The sequence below is a fragment of the Arvicanthis niloticus genome, chromosome 11, assembly GCF_011762505.2.
Source record: "Arvicanthis niloticus isolate mArvNil1 chromosome 11, mArvNil1.pat.X, whole genome shotgun sequence".
NCBI classification, from domain to species: domain Eukaryota; kingdom Metazoa; phylum Chordata; class Mammalia; order Rodentia; family Muridae; genus Arvicanthis; species Arvicanthis niloticus.
In genome coordinates this window covers 33897798-33912326 of record NC_047668.1, presented here as the reverse complement: position 1 = coordinate 33912326, position 14529 = coordinate 33897798, and the positions used below count along the sequence as shown (strand labels likewise).

General features: G+C 43.1%; 1 non-coding gene across 1 annotated transcript; it reads left to right on the top strand.

Annotated features, from left to right (window-relative positions):
- The first annotated feature begins 8641 nt into the window (after window positions 1–8641).
- LOC117717397 (small nucleolar RNA SNORA48) lies at window positions 8642–8783 on the top strand. The gene has a single exon (XR_004607892.1). It is a non-coding gene; the product is annotated as a small nucleolar RNA SNORA48 (small nucleolar RNA).
- Window positions 8784–14529: the final 5746 nt, after the last annotated feature.

The following is a 14529-nucleotide window of genomic DNA, read 5'->3' as shown; positions in this document are numbered from 1 at the left end:
TCTCTCTCTCTCTCTCTCTCTCTCTCTCTCCCTCTCCCCCCTCTCTCTCTCATTAGCTTTCTCTGGATATCTCCAGACAGCTCTCTGCCTCTATACTTGAGACAGCTTTTTTTTTTTTTTTTTTTGCAATTCTAAAAAGCCTCTGGATATCTCATCTTTTGTAGATCAAAAGCCCAGTTTTTTTAAATTTACATACCAATTTAGTCATTACCCCAGGTTCTCTTTTGATTATCCCATAACTCGGCATCCCATTAACCAAAGTTCCTTCATTCTTACAAAGAGACAGCAAGCACAAGCAAGACAATATGATAGCTGGATGGGACCCTGCCCTGAAATTATCATCCCTACCATACCTGGGCCTGGACCTATGCTCCCTGTGTCCCAGGCTGACCTTGAACTCAGGAATCTGCCTTTCTTTGTATTTACCTGTCTTTGTATCTTTCTGACAAGCTGGCTCATAGTGCAGCTGCCTCTGTTTTTTTAGATCTGTGAAGCTCCTTATACAATTCATACTGCATCCTTATATTTTGCATAGTTGAAAAAAGTATATTTTCTAACTCATGTTTTCAGTGTTCTTTCCCACACCCTTAAGGGCTGTCCTGAAGATCAGAGTATCTACCATTTTGCTGAGACATAGACATACCCCCACCTTCTGGATTCCTGCTGTTTTTGATTATGATGGAATCATTAATTTTGGCAGATAGGACAGTCCTCAAAGGAGGAACATGAAAATATGTACACTATTATACAAACAAGCTTTATATCCACAGCAACCATCAAGAGTTGTGAAGGCTCATGCCCTGCTAGCTCTGTTCTAGGGGCAGGAACTATGTCACACTGTCCCTTACAAATGGTCTAGCAGGACTCAGCCTTGCTTTCCAATTAAGACTCAATCAGGGGTCACTCTTGTCATAGAAATAAGCACCACAAATCTAGTAGTGGACAACCAGAAGTGGAGAATGTGCACAAGGAGTGCCTGTTCCACAGACAGAATTCCCATTTCCATATCCGTTTCCTGTCGCTGCTGCGTAAATGATCACATCATGGCCTCAAAGTGACACACATACTTTTGACAAGAACCTCGACGGCTTGAGCTGGAGGCATTAGCAAAGATGTGATCTTTCTGAATCCATCAAGGAGGATTTATTCTTAGCTTCTGGAAATCCATATGCAGTTTTGGGTCCAGGGCCTTTTTCTTCCAAAGGCAGTCTCCTGGAATCTTTCTCTTGATATCATCCCTGTCCTCTCATTCTTCTTCCCTCCCTTGTTTATAAAGGATCCTGGCAGGCACCCAAATACTTCCATTTGCAACACCTTGCCTTAATCACATCTGTAAATTCCCATTCACCATGTGAGGTCGCTACTTATAGGTGCTGGGATTAGGACAGGGACAACTTTGAAAACCATTCTGCCCACTGTACTTTATAAAAAGAACCACACTAAATAACCACTACAGAGCCAAACAAACTAACCTCATGGACCCTCAGAGTATTGCCTTGCCAAGTGTCAAGGAAGGCTCATAATAAATAAGATAGTCTCTAACTCCGAGGAGGTTCAGGCTGGATGGTAAAGACTAATGCACAAAGCACCAAGCCCCAAGAACCAACGAGAGAAATACTGTGGTAACGGGGAAAGTGAGTGTTACCAAGGGCTCTCCACAGCCTACTGAATGCCTCCTCAGATCTGAGAATGTTAGACAGGGAAGAAATCTAAGATAGGATTTACTCAGAGAGGAAAGGAGCCTTCAAGAAGGAGTAGCTGAGTTAGTGAATAGTTGGACTAAGTTTACAACTCTGGTCCCCTAATGCCCAGTTCAATTCTGAAGCCACTGTGCAGGATGTGTGTCACTAATACAGTCTCAATTCTTGCCACTATTCAGGGATATCCATTATCTGACCCCCATCATGTCATCCATTGCCATCCCCTCCCCCATGGTCTGACATGACCTTCCACTTACCAATTTCTCTCCTTGTTGTTCCAAGAATGCAGCAGAACTTGGCACACTTGCTCATACATCATTTTACTTGTCAATCACAATACCCAACAATGGGTATATAATATAATCACATTATATACCCATTGTTGCTAGACTCTGATTCCGCCACACATGCACTGGCTTTTCCTTTGTCTGGTAATCCTCTATCTCCTTCTCCCTTTCTTGTAAGAGAAGATTGGGCTAATAAGGGAGAACATGGACACATTCAAGTGATGTTTTAACTTACATTTTAAAAAAAAGATTTATGTTTTATTTGTGTGCTTGTGTGAGTGTGTGTTCCACAGGCTCAGCTGCCTGTGGAGATCAGAAAGTGAGTTAAATGTAGTCGTGAGTTGCCCTGTATCAGTGCTGGGAGCCAAACTCAGGTCCTCTGGAAAAAACAGCAAGTGCTCTAATTTCTGAGCCATCTCTCCACCTCCCAACTTAAAGTATATTACCTATCTACACAAAGATGCAATAAAGTACATACACATCTTGGGGTTTCTATTGTTTCCACAAAACACAATGACCAAAAAAGCAAGCTGAGGAGGAAAGGGTTTATTTGGCTTACACTTACACATGGCTATTCATCATTAAAGGAAGTCAGAACAGGAACTCAAACAGGGCAGGAACTTGGAGACAGGAGCTGATGCAGAGGCCATAATGGTGCTGCTTTCTAGCTTGCTTCCCATGGCTTGCTCAGTCTGCTTTCTTATAGAACCCAGCACCACCAGCCCAGGGATGGAACTACCCACGATGGGCTGCCCTACTCCCACATTGATCACGAATTGAGAAATGCCTTACAACTGGATTTTATGGAGGCTTTTCCTCAACTGAGACTCCTTCTCTGATAACTCTAGTTTGTGTCAAGTTGACACACAAAACCAGCCAGTTTAGCATATTCCAACCAGTAAATAGTGTTACTTAAGACAGGCAACAAGGCGAATGGCTTTACCAAATAACATAGGAAAGATGCACCCACCGAGATGTTGTAAGCACCAGCATTGGCACCTGGTAGCTCATAGTCTGGGGCTCCCTCAGGAGCATTTGAAATGCCAGGATCTCTAGAGAAAGATGGTGCACCCCTGACTGCAGCTGGAATGCTGGACACAAATTGGGGGCTCACTCTCTGAAATGAAGACAAATGTAACCACACTTAGGAGAACATGTCCTATCTGGCAGAAATAGCATGGGTAAAGGAGGGGCTGGACATTGGTTTGAAGGCTCCATCTTCCTCTGATGGGAGTAGTTATGGGCAGGTTAATTAACCCTTTGGTGCACAGTGTTCTTCCACGTGTGAAATGGTTAAGTGAGGGTCGCATGAATTCACTTGTTGGAAACTGTGCGAAATGGAACAAGGCTAATGAAAGGTGCTTAAAAGTGGGGAAAGGGGGAGGGAAAGACTCAACAGCCTTTACCTGTGAGAATAAGAATAAGAGTACTCTGCGTGCGTCCTCCACACATGCCTCATCGTTCAGTCTTTCCACCAGTTCTCTTGAAGTGGTTTCACAGGAAGCGCTAGAGAGCCTCCAGCAAGCCCTCAGTGTGTGGGTGGGAGAAGTTGGGGTCTTGCCCAAGTTATTATATTACCTCACTACAAAAGCCTGATTTCTCAAGCATTGGGAGGTAGGGATGTTTGCTTGGGAAGACATTGAAGTTTCAATCCTGCAGGGCAGGATGGTAAGGGTCTGGTGGGGTCTCCGATTGTAAGGTGCTCCACAGTGCTCCACGGTACTCCACAGTGCTCCACGGTACTCCACGGTGCTCCACGGTGCTCCACAGTGCTCCTTTGAACTTTCTGGGAGTCTATTTGCTGTATCTTGAAGAGAAAGTCACTCAAATGCTGCTAGGTGCGCTGCTAATAACCAGAACAACAACAGCCTAGCACATCCCAGAGGCAGGTTTCTCTACAGCAAATGAGCAGCTGGGCAAGGGAAAGAAATAAAAACAAAACAAACAACAAACCTACAAGGAAGTTCAAAGCAAAATGACAACAAAGCCCACTCTTTAGCTGGCCTCATTCAGGGGATGGAATCAGAAACAGTTCCGAGTCAGCATAGAAAAGCTGAGGCAGAGGAATCATTAGTTTAAAGTCAGCCTGAACTATAAAGTGAATTATAAACCCTGCCTCCTCTCAAAACAGACTCAGAGCAAGAAGGTGCAGAGCAGCCACCTAGAAAGGGAAAAGCTATTTATTCTTGTCCATTTCTAAGTGAAATGCTGGGTTCGATTTAGATCATTCTAAAAGCTATGTTACAATCCAGAAACACACCCCCCCCCAATTTTTTTTACCAGAGACTAGCTCCCAGATACGTATGTCTGAACTTTCTCCAGTTAGTGCCATTGTGTTTCTTCTCTAAGCTACAAGCACTGGACCTTCACTTATTGTTTTATGGCCAAGTTTATGTAAGAACTCCTGTTCTCAGATGGTAGAGACTACAAAGTATGTAATATGGGTAAGATAAAGCCCCAAAGGCTCGTGCCTTGCTTGAGAACCAGAAAGATTATTCCAGCCTCATTGTCCTTCCTCCCCAAAGATTGTCGGTCCTGACTCTGGGTCTCCCTAGGCCACTTCCACATTCCTGAGGTATCATTTTACAGTCAGAGACCATGAGTCCTTAGCTGGCATTGACAACAATAACTTCTCCATAGGGACAGCTGACTTCCCAGATGGGGAGCTTTGTTGTTCCTCAGGATGATAAACTGTTACCTTAAACCTGTCATGGTTGTAGCATGACATGAAGAGCATGAGCTTCAGAAGATTCCCCCTCAGGGGGATGCAGTGGTTAACATGTCTGTGGGTTTATAGACCCCTGAGAACAACCTGTCTGCTCCACAGAGCTCTGGGTTCCTGCTTCAGTGAGTTTTACTGAACCCAACACTGGCGTTTTGTCATTCACAGACTCCAAGGGTAGAGTATGAAGCCCAGAAACACAATGCTCCACTGAACTCTGAGAAGGGTAAGGAAAACCCACCCACCCCTCCTCCAGGCTTCCCTTCCACAAGCTCCAATCCCAGCATTCAATTTATAGATGCCCCCTATGCCTGATGGCTTTGGGGAGCAGAATGGTTTAAAATAATGGTTTTAGTCTAACACACTTTCCCTAATGTGAAATGGTAAGGAGTATGTCCAGGTCACTTGAGCTGTGCTGTGCTGCTGGTTAGGGAGGTTCAGACCTTTAATTGACCCTTGTCACTTAGGGACAGGTGCTGCACTTGTCAAGCGGTAGCTTTTACATAACTTGAAGGTGTTCTCTAATCACCAGCTGGAACTATCTTAAGCACTGAAGTCCTGCCAGCAATTAAGCTGCTGCAGAAACAGCACTGTTCCAACACTTCACAGGTTGCAAACAATACACTGAACGCTGGTAGTTATTGCATCTGCTCAGCCCAGCCTGCTCTTCCAATCAATTAAACTCTCAGTTGAATATATAGTGCTGTCAATCCCACCTCAATTTACCATTCCCGGCCTTTAAAGAGATTTCCCAGAGGCTCCAGAGGCTCCGAGAACAGACCTATCACCTTTCTCCCCAAGGGGAAACCTTCTCAAGTCTCCAAGAATAGTAGCTGTGTGCCTAGCTAGCCTGGTTTTTATCCTGGACAAAATGCATGGCACCCGTTCTGTTTGTAGTCCCTTCTCTCACCCATTCATTGTTGTTACAGTCCATGCTAATTGGAGAAAAATAAAGTCAAAATATGCAGATAAGTAAAATAAAAACTAATTAAGAACCTTAAATTCTCACCATCATATCTAGAAGGTAGACTGTTTATCCAGCCATTTCATTTTGTGTCTGCAGTCATTGCTAGCAAGCCAGATACAAATCCCAGGATAAATGATAGCTCAATACAGAACAATAAAGAAGAATGTAATGTGTAATAAAGTTCTGGCTCAGCTAGTTCTCTATTTGGAATATGGCTACAAACACATATAAATACATGAATTTTCAACTAAATATAGAAAATCAATTTCAAGCAGATTATATTTTTTGTATATAAAAATAACAATGAAGATTTTTTTTAAGAGTCTGGAAGGTTATATACACTCTAAGAGTGGAAGAGACTTTCAAAATTACATTTATTTCTTGCGTGTGTGTGTGTGTGTGTGTGTGTGTGTGTGTGTGTAGGCAAGTGCCACAGCTATTGTGGGAACGGGTTTTTTCCTTTCACTGTGTAGGTCCCAGGGACTGAACTCAGGTTCTCCACCTTTTAACAAGTGCCTTTACCTTCTGAGCCATCTTCCTAGCTTAAGAACTTTCTTTTTTATTATCTTGGGGGGGTGCATCTGGTCATACATATATGGAGGTCAAAAGCCCACTTCTGGGAGTCAGTTCTTCTGCTACAGAAGCTGGATATGCAACTTAGGTCATCAAACTTGGACAGCAAGCACTTTTACCCACTGAGCCATCTTACCGGCCCAGGGACAGACATCTTAAAACTAGGACTAGAAACTATAAAAGAATATATAGTTAGATTGATTTTAAAACCAAACTAAACCAACCAACCAACCAAACAAACCATGCTGGCCATGGTGGTGCATGCCTCTAGTCCCAGCACTCTGGAAGCAGAGGCAGATGAATCTTTGTGAGTTCAAGACCAGCCTGGTCTACAAATAACAACAACAACAATGAAGTCAATAGGCTAAGTAAACATAAGGAAAGTACATTAGTAATTCAAGTGAAAAGGTTTTCACCAATGACATGAACTCTTCGATGTTGATAAAAGAAATAAATAATTCACAGAATAAATTTAAATGACCATCAAAGAATACAAGAAAATGCTCAAGTTCACTAGTAGGCAAAGATAAATAAACTTTCTCCATTTCACATTGGGATGAGTAAAAGGCTTTATCACGTGCTTCGAGGCTGGGGAGGAGGAACTGGAGACTTGGCCGGCACTCTGTGATATACTAAAATCCTTTGAGAAAGGGATCTCTCAGCATCTGTTGGACTCAACATACAGGTGGCCATTCAACAACTGCACCCTTGGAAGCCATCCAGCCTGTATCAATAGGACAGCAGCTTTAGGAAGGTATCTGCAGGGTTCCTTACAAACCTGCTCACAGGAAAGGGGTAGGGAAAAGGGGGATGCCTGTCAATCACAAAGAAATGCCTTTGCCATCAATAAAAAATGAACTATGGCTAAAGCAGACTATGTAGAGGGATTCCCACTGTGCATCATGGAATGGGAACCTGGTGTGACTAAAAGCTACAAGGCAAGTGGCTATTGTGAGTCTGTATGTATGAGCTGTACATTTCAGCAGTTGATGTCCCAAGGAATCTAGACAGAAGGATAAAGAATATATTACTACCACTCTGATCTTGGGGACATTTTGATTCTCAGTTCATTCATGTCTTAGACTATGCCTAAAATGAAAAACTAAACAGCAGTCTGTCTGACAAAACTGTAGAGAATCCAGCACTAATCTCATCAAGACAATCATCTTATTTAAAATGTATACTTACCCAATTCCTGCTGCTTAAAGATTTCCATGCAGGAAGTAGGCTATGGATATTGACTAGCTCCCATGGTCATTCCCCACTGGGAACTTGTATTTTCTTCTGAAAAGGAATGTGATGAGCTGTATTATAAGTCATCATCTAGTCAACCAGTCCCCGGAGTCTTCATCTGAAGGTAAAATGGAGGCATAGCTGCCTCCCTAGACCCCAGCTCTGGGTGCCTTTGTTTTATCTGGATGTACCACATAGAGAATGACAAATGGGCTTGTCAAGTGTCCAAAAGAGAACTTGTCCAACTCTGCAGGGCTATCTTGATGAGAATCTGGTTGAGGTGAGGTCTGCCAGTACATATGCTTGGACCAGTATTCTAGCTGTGAGAACAATGTGGAAGAAGAAAGACCTAAGTTCTAGAAACAGGCATCAGAACTGTTCCGAGGCAAACAGTAAATAAAAGTTACTGCTTTTGCTCTATGAATCTGAGGTTCCAAAGAAAAGTAAAACCCTATCATGGGCCACCAAATAAAACATATTATTGCCTTTGGCTAAAATAAAACGAACCAAGTAGAGCAGTTGAGTAATTTACCCATCACTCTTCCTATTGGCCTACAACAAAGCAGACTTCTATATCACCCCCAGTCATTAAAACCCAAATCTCCCAAGCCAAGCCCACAGCTGGGAAATCAAAAGCCTAGATTACAGTTTAATGAAGCTCAATCATTTAATTAAGTTTAATTAGTCCAAAACTCAATAATTACTTGCTACCCTGTTACGCAGGGTGTGGCATGCTTAGGGTAGAGAGCCAAAATCTCTAGCCCTACAAATCTCTTTCCTAGATACCACGGATGCTAGTGCCTTGTGCCTGGCTCTCTCCAGGGTATTCCATGGTGGTGTTGATGTCAACCTAAGATGAAGTCCAGCTCTGTCACTACCAACTTTCTCTTTTACAATCTGGAATCTTGGTTTGGTGAATGGTATTTAGGAAGCCTCTGAGCTGGATATCTCCCACTGTAGAAATTTCTCAGCACCCAGGACAAATCCTGCGCTTTTAGCTCTTGGTTCTCTATTTCCTAAACTTAGTAGGATCTTGGGTTTTTTTCTAAGAATTACAGAGCACCGACTAACACTCCTTCATCAAAATATGGCAGATCACTCTGAGCCTCCAATGTCTTCCTCAAAGGAGCAGAGGAATGTGGATTTAAGAACTCTTATGAACCTCTGGCAATGTGCATAAACACCTTAGTGTTGGTGTTATTCCTATAGCAGTCAGAGGTAGAACAGATGGCAGTCCTTTGTTCATCCTAGCTTGATGCCTGGCACTGTGGCCAAAGCTGTCTTATGCCTAGGAGACATGAAAATGAAATCAAATCAAATCAAATCAAATCAAATCAAATCAAATCAAATCAAATCAAACCCAAGCAATACAGCATGAGAGAAGGAAAACAGAGATCTGCAGATGGACATACCACCTGCAGACCTGCCCTCCAGCACACAACAGGTGGGCTATAGGCACCCACTTGCTGCCATGCCAGGCAGGATGGATGGAGGATGTCACTCAGGGGCCAGCCAGCCATGTGGGTAGCTTGCAGTGGGAGCTGCCACAATGTGCAAGTATGAGGTGGACAGATGGGAGAGAAAGAGAAGTGGAACAGCTTGAGCATGATGAAGAGAGATGGAACTGGAGGATCAGGGTGGAGAGGAGTAGCCTGTTGTGAGTGGCCAGCCCTGTTGCCTGGGTCCATGGTGAGGTCCCAGACAGAGCTGTCACTATGAGCCATCTGTGGCTCATATTACCACCAGAGAACAGGAGGATGTCCCTGGTTAGGGCAGCCACTAGAGACCATGTGGATGTCCAGGTGCTGTGCAGAGCTGGTCCTGACACTCACTGAATGCAGCACTCTAGAGAGCTGGACCCATCTCTTACCAGGGGCAGCAGAGGGGAACGCAGGGCCCTGCACCCCAGGCAGGCAGCACAGTGGAGCTCACCCCAGTGATGGAGGTATGGGTGAGCCAGCCTTGAGGGCAGGAGTGTTGGAATGCTGACCCCTCCCCTTGTCTGCCCGTGAGGCAGCAGGGGCACAGAGGTGATTTCCCATGCCCACTTCCAATAGTTGAGAAAGCTGCCCCCCACAGGGTCATGAGTTTAGGAGAGTTATCCCTGCCCCTCACCAGCTGCAGCACTCAGGAGAATGGGCCCTGAAGCTCACCTGGACAGCACAGCAGTGATGATCCTGGTGGTGGTTGTTGCAGTTGAGCCATCCCCGAGAGTGAGAGCACAGGAGAGCTGGCCCTGGCACTCGTCTGCTGTGAGGTGGCATGGGTCCGGGTTGATGCTCTCTCCACTTGCCCCTGTATCATCCGCAACAGCCAGGAAAGCTGGCCCTGCCCCTAGCTGGCTGAAACACTTCAGAGAGCAGGCCCTGCACCTCACCTGAGCAACATAGTAGGGCTAGCCCTGGTTGAGGCCTGTGGGTGAGCTATTCCCCTAAGGAATAGTGCAGGAGAGCTGGCCCCCACCACTCATCTGGCATGAAGTGGCATGGGTGCCCAGGTATTGCCCTCCCTCTCCCCTCCATGACATTTGCAGGAGCTAGGAGGGCTGGCCCTGACTCATCACTGGCTATAGCCCTCAGGACTGTGGGCCCTGCACCTTACCTGGGCAGTATAGTGGAGCTGGCCCTGATGGTGAAGGCACTGGTGAGGTATCCCTGAGGATGTGAGAGCAGGAGGGCTGTCCCAGCCCCTCACAGGCTGCAGCATTTGGGAGAGAAAAGCATTATAATTGGGGGATTGCCTGCAGTTTCAGAGGGTTAGTCCATGAACATCACAGTGGGAAGAAGCCTGTCTGCATTCAGGCAGGCATGGTATTGGAGCAGTAGGTGAGAGCTTACATTCCAATCTAGAGAGAGAGAGAGAGAGAGAGAGAGAGAGAGAGAGAGAGAGAGAGAGAGACAGAGAGAGAGACAGAGAGAGAGACAGAGAGAGAGACAGAGAGAGAGACAGAGAGAGACAGAGACAGAGACAGAGACTGGGCCTGGGGGGGGAGGGGCTTTTGATACATCAAGGCCCACCCCCCAAGTGCCACACCTGCCTCACAAGGCCACACCTCTTAATCCTTCCAAAAACTGTTGATTAACTGGGGACCAAGCATTCAAACATATGAGCTTTTGTGGGCAGTTGTCATTCAAACTACCACAATAAACAACCCTTCTGTAGTCTTTATTATTGGCTGGCTTGTTTCAGGTGCTTTATAAATGTTTGCTGATTTACACAAAACAAAACAAACCCTGATAACAACCCTACGAAACAGACTCCAGCAATATCCTCTAATTTCCGGTTTTCCAGAAGAGCCCGGTCCCTTATTGGAGTTCAGAAGAGCCAAAGCCCTAGGTATTTGAAGCCCAGGAGGATGCTGCTATGTACATAATCTTCTGCCCCTTATTTATAGTATTTTATCTTTTAAATGTTTAACCTAAACATCTTATAACTGTATGAGCAATATATTTGTACTATAGGCTATTTAGAAAGAAAATAACAAATAATTCCAAGCATCCAGGAACAACCACTGTTCATAATCTTCTATTTTGTCTTTTTGTATGCTTTCTTCCATGTACAGAGACTATGTTTACATGTACAGTTCTATGTCCTGTTTTCCCTTACTGTATAATTAGCACGTTCCAGTGTCCTATTTCTTAAACGTAATTTCAAAGATGTAATTCTAGGTAGTTAAATTGCTAATATTTTTTATTGAAAATCCTAGTCATTTTTTTGCCTTGATTTCTTTCTTTTCTTTAAAACATGGCTAATGTTTGTGTGTGCTCAGTAATTAATTCTACAGTTTCATTGTGTTGTGGACATTCTTCATGCCAGACACTAAAGAAAAGCAAAAATATGCTGGTAAGGCATTGTGCCAGCCTCCAGAAGTTTAGCTGACTAATATTGCATAGAGGATTAAAAACAACAACAACTTAAGAACCTCTTTGTTCACCACTCCAACACACCCAACACTTAGAATTAGGTACACCATCTTCATGTACACAGTAGTTGTAAACAAAAATGATATCACAATTGATATAGTTTTATGTTACTATCCTAGTTGGTGGAGTGAACCTGGAAGAGTAGAGCCCCCAAAATAAGGCAGACTAAAATCTCATGTGATAGCCATCTTTACTCAAGGCATAAGACTATTTGTATCCTGAGAGTTAGTCAAAGTCATATGAGTAAAGTTCACTTGAGTTCAAGTTGTGTACAGTCACAGGACAAGATCACATGAGTTTAGGTTAAATGTAATCATGAGGACAACTGGTGCTTGGAAACATCACTCTGAATAATAATGGGTAAGATGATGGATGATCTAAAGTAAACTCCTGTTTATAACAGCTGGGAGGGGCACAGAAGCTCATTCCACAATAACCCATGTCCTGAAGAAACAGAGGTTACAAGACTTTTGCCTCATTTCCTTGGTGTTTGCTCAGAAGACCTCAGAATTCTCCCCTTTGATACATGAACGGCTTTGTTCATGTATCACGTCTGACAGTTTTATAGATTTTATATCTTTCCATTTGGCTGAGTCTTACTTTGTAGCTCTGGTGATCAGGAACTCAGTTTCTAGCCTAGGTGCCCTCAAACCTCTGAGAGTCCTCTAGCCTCATCTTCACAAGTGCTGAGATGAGAAGCCCAAGCTAGTATCCCTAGCATCCCTTTCTGTCATTCAGTGTCAGTATGACATTGTATTGTTCAGGGCCATTTGGTACAGTTTTCCATCTGATGCATGAAGCATAATTCAGTCAATGACCAGACCTGCATGTGGATTGTTTTCACATCTTCTTATGAACTGCTAAGTTGAATTTCTAGCTCACAGAGAATGGAAAGTCCTTGATAGCTTTCTACTCAAAAAATTTTAGTGTATATTAGTTTGACATCTATTATGAGATTTTCATGTACATATTTAATATATTTTGATCATATTCACTTCCTCCTTGTCTTGTCTCCTATTTTTCTTGTCCCCTGCCTTCCGCTGCTCTCGCTCCCTTTTACTAGCACCCTCCCCCTTTCTTCATTCATGACTTTAAAAATCTGCATTCCACATATGATAGCAAATATGTGGTGTTTGTCTTTCTGTGTTTGTTTTGCTTCATGTGATGATATTTAGTCTATTCATTCTCCTATAGATGACAACATTTTGCTCTTCTTTATGCATGAGAAATACTCCATTGCCTCCATCTTAAGGTTTCTAATGCTGTGAAGAGACACCATATCCATGGCAGCTCTTAATAAGGAAAACATTTAAGTGGGGCTGGCTTACAGTTTCAGAAATGTAATCAGCCCATCATCATCATGGTGAGAAGCATGGGAATATGCAAGATATGACAAGGTGTTGTAGATCCATCATTCTACATCTGGATTGGCAGACAGCAGGAAGAGAGGGTGGGCCACAGGATCTGATTTGGGCTTCTGAAACCTCAAAGCCCTCACACAGTGACATACTTACTCCAATAAGGCCACACCTACTTCAACAAGGTCACACATCATAATCCTTTCAAATAATGCCACTCCCTATGGGCCTTTGGAGACCATTTTTACTCAAACTACCAAATCTATATATGCAATGTTTTCTTTAGTCATATGAAAATAAAACAATTTACATTTAAACAAGCTTGAATGGTTTTTACTCCCACCAAGAATACATCACTATACATCTTAAATAAATATTTATTAACAATATTCATTATGATAAAATAATTCTTTGGTAATGTGTTATATAATTTCCATTTCATTTTCTTATAGGTGAGAAGCAGTTTTTTTCATAGGATTATTGACTTATTTCTGTCATTCTGTCTTTTAAATATTTTCTACTTATGTTTTTCAATGCTGATCTATAAAATTTTTACTATATTAACGATATCATTTTGTTAAAAATTTGCAAAATCTTTTCCATTTCTTCTTTGTTTACCATACTTTGTATACCTTGATTTAAACATCTTTATAGCACATAATCATTTTCTCTTTGTGCTTTATGATATTTGTGGTGGTTTGAATGAGAATTGTACCAATAACCTCATAGATTGGAATGCTTAGTCACCAGGTTGTGGCACTATTCAAAAGGATTAGGAAGTGTAGCTTGAGGAAGTATGTCACTGGGAGGCTCAAATGCTCATGCCAAGTGAGAGTCATATTCTCTCTCTCTCTCTCTCTTTCTCTCCTTTTCTCTTTCTCTTGCCTGTGGACCAGGATATAGGTCCCAGCTACTGCTATGATGATAAGGGACTAAGACTCTGAAACTGTAAGCAAGCCTCCAGTGAAATGTTTCTTTTATAAGAGTTGCCTTGTTCATGGTGTCTCTTCACAGCATCTGAACAATAAGACAATTGATGTTTCTGGGGCCATAGTGAAGCAGAGCATGGAGTGAAAGGAAATAATAGAGAAAAGCTGCTCTCATGACAGCTATGAAGCAGAGAAAGAGAGGAGGGTCCATCAGCAGACACATACTTCAAAGGTAAAACCCATGTCCTATTTCCTCCCATGAGGTCCCAGCATTTATCTGTGAACTTCCCCATGTGTTAGGTCACTGATGAGGTCATACCTCACCATCTGTATTAGTCAGGGTTCTCTAGAGTCACAGAATTTATGGGATGTCTCTCTATATTGAAGGAATTTATTGTGATGACTTACAGTCTGTAGTCCAACTACCCCAACAATGGGCAGCTGTGAATAGGAAGTCTAAGAATCTAGTAATTGCCCAGTCCCATGAGGCTAGTTGTTTCAGCTTGTCTTCTGTAGAAGTAGATTCCAACAGATGTGCTGGCAAGTAAGTGCAAGCAGCAAACAAGACTGAATCTTCCTTCTTCCAATTTCCTCATGTAGGTCTCCAGCAGAAGGTGTGGCCCAGATTAAAGGTGTGTATCACCACACTTGGATCTGGGACTTGTTTTGTCCCAGGCTGACCTTGAACTCTGAGGCAAGAGATCTCCTTGCCTCAGACTCCTGGAATTAAAGGTGTATACTATCTTGCCTGGGCCTAAGCTTTTCATGCCACTATGCTTCTAAGATCTCTATGCCAAGATCCAGGTTAGAAATTTGTGTCTTCCAGCCTTAAGATCT